This window comes from Silene latifolia, chromosome 1, assembly GCF_048544455.1.
Source record: "Silene latifolia isolate original U9 population chromosome 1, ASM4854445v1, whole genome shotgun sequence".
NCBI classification, from domain to species: domain Eukaryota; kingdom Viridiplantae; phylum Streptophyta; class Magnoliopsida; order Caryophyllales; family Caryophyllaceae; genus Silene; species Silene latifolia.
The window spans coordinates 120,894,681-120,897,720 of record NC_133526.1 but is presented as its reverse complement, the minus strand read 5'-3'; positions in this window follow the sequence as shown (position 1 = coordinate 120,897,720).

Sequence of the window (3,040 nt, the reverse complement as noted above, 5' to 3'; positions counted from 1 at the left end):
GCACCTTTATGAGACTGATGACTGAGGTGCTAAGGCCATGTTTAGGCAAATTTGCAGTGGTCTACTTTGATGATATCCTGGTTTATAGCAGCAGTGAAAGAGAACACCTGAAACATCTTGAAGCTGTGTTCAGGATCCTCAAGGAACAAAAACTATTTGGCAAACTGGAAAAATGCACTTTTATGGTTGAAGAAGTGGCATTCCTAGGATACATTGTCTCTGGGAGGGGGATTACAGTTGATCAGGACAAAGTTGCAGCCATTCAATCATGGCCAACTCCTAAAACAATCACTGAGGTGAGGGGGTTCCATGGATTGGCCTCCTTTTACAGGAGATTTATCAAGAACTTGATTCAGTTGTTGCTCCAATTCATCGAGTGTATGAAGAAAGGGGAGTTCCACTGGACTGAGAGTGCTCAGCAGTCCTTTGAGAGGATTAAGAAGTTGATGTGTGAGACTCCTATTCTGAAATTGCCAGACTTTGATCAACTCTTTGAAGTAGAGTGTGATGCCAGTGGAGTAGGCATTGGTGCAGTCCTAATCCAAGCTCAGAAACCTGTAGCTTACTTCAGTGAGAAATTGAAAGGAGCCAAATTAAAATATTCTACCTATGACAAGGAATTTTATGCAATTATCAGGGCAGTCATGCATTGGAGTCACTATTTGAAACCAAAGCCATTTGTGTTACACTCTGATCATGAAGCTTTGAAATACATAAATGGTCAACATAAATTGAGTCACAGGCATGCTAAATGGGTGGAGTACTTACAATCATTCACCTTTTCCAGCAAGTATAAGGAAGGAAAACAAAATGTAGTGGCAGATGCACTATCAAGGAGGCACTCCTTACTATCAACTATGGGAACCAGGGTCCTTGGTTTTGAGTTCATGAAAGAGATGTACAAGGAAGACCCTGACTTCTCTGAGAAGTGGATCACACAGTTTGAAGGGCATAGGGTTCCAGGGAACAAATACTTGCTGCAAGATGGGTTTCTATTCCAAGGGAACAAGCTCTGTGTTCCAAGGGGTTCCTACAGGGACCTCCTAATCAGGGAAGTCCATTCAGGAGGCTTAGGAGGGCATTTTGGTGTTCAAAAGACACTGGGCATACTACAAGAACAGTTCTATTGGCCAAAAATGATGGGGGATGTCCAAAGTGTTCTCAGGAGATGTTCAGTATGTCAAATGGCTAAGAGTTCCTTCCAAACTGGTCCATATATCCCATTACCAACACCAAGTAAGCCATGGGAGGATGTGAGCATGGATTTTATTGTTGCATTGCCAAGGACACGGAGAGGAAAGGATTCAATCATGGTTGTTGTTGACAGGTTCAGTAAGATGGCCCATTTTATAGCTTGCAAGAAAACAGAAGATGCTGCCAGTGTTGCTGAGCTATACCTAAAGGAAATTGTGAGGCTTCATGGAGTTCCAAAGACAATTGTTTCAGATAGAGATACAAAGTTCATGAGTTACTTTTGGAAAACTCTATGGAAGCTGCTCAAGACAAGACTGTTGTTCAGTACTTCTCACCACCCCCAAACAGATGGCCAAACTAAGGTTACCAACAAAACCTTGGGTAGGATTCTGAGATGCCTTGTAAACAAGAGTCTAAGGGATTGGGACATCAAGTTAGCAGAATTTGCCTTCAACAGATCACCATCAATCGCATCGGTCATAGTCCTTTTGAGGTTGTCTATGGGATTAATCCCCTAATGCCTGTAGACTTGTCATCTGTACCAAGAAGTGAGATGAATCATGATGCTAAGACCGGGCGAACAACTGCTGAAACTCCATGAAGCGTGAAAAGGGAAATTGAGAAGACCAATGAGAAGTACATGAAACAATCCAAGGTGCCTCAGAAAAGGAAAGAATTTGTTCCAGGGGATTTGGTCTGGGTTCATTTAAGAAAGGAGAGGTTTCCAGCAAGAAGAAAGAACAAGTTAATGCCAAGAGCTGATGGCCCCTTTGAAATTGTTGAGAGGATTGGTCCAAATGCCTACAAAGTGGATCTACCAGGAGAGTATGAGGTGCATGGCACTTTTAATGTAGGTGACCTAAGTCCATATTATGAGGATGCTGAGGGGGAGGAGTCACCAGGCTTGAGGACAAGCTCTGTTCAACCAGGGGAGGTTGCAGCAGGAGCCACTGACCAGGACACCCCACAAATGCAGATGCAGGACAAAGCAACACCACACCCATCTCTAAAAACCAGTCAAGCTGAGCTAAGTTTAGTGACCAATAAATATAAGTACAAGCCCAACCACCAGCTACCACCATGGCCAGCTGGTTGGTCACTGAATTAGGCTCAGAAAAGTCCTAGGGGTCCAAGGAAGAATCACAATGCAAGTCCCAGAAAACTAAGCTGGACAGAGCTGCAGCAAATGACAAACAACAAAAGCAATCTTTCCATTTCTGGCTAAACCATGAGGAAAAAGCACTCAAAGAACTTTTGGCTTGTCTTCCCATATACCAGATACAACCTAGAGCCAATTTTAATGCCAAGGACTCAATCATTTCGTCCTCAAGTGCCTACATTCAACGAGAAAAGCCAAAGCAATGCAAAGAAAGGACCACAACCTGTCATGTCACCTGCATTTCTCTTTTGTTTTCATTCCAATTTACAATTAAGAGCTTTTAAACCATTTTAATATTGTACTTGGACTCTTACCAGCATGTGAGGAGGGATCCTGACCCTTGGATGTAGTTTCCTTTCTAGTTTGTAACCTAAAAGGGCCTATATAAGGACCTCAACTCAGACTGTTGTAACACAGCTGATTGATGAATGAAACCTGAGATTTCTCTCAAAATTAAGCCTCTTAATCTTGTGCTTAGTCTGTAGATTAGAGTCAGGCTTGATAATAACCTGTGCTTAGACTGTGGTTATTGATTAAGTACCTGTTAGTAGAGTCTAAACTTTCCTGTGCTGAGACTGTGGTTAGTTTAGCTTTGCTGTTGCTTCAGTTGAGTTTTTCTTGTGTTAATCTGTGGAATTTCTTAACTCAAGTTCCCTAAATTATTAGCTTAATTCCCTGTGAGTATTC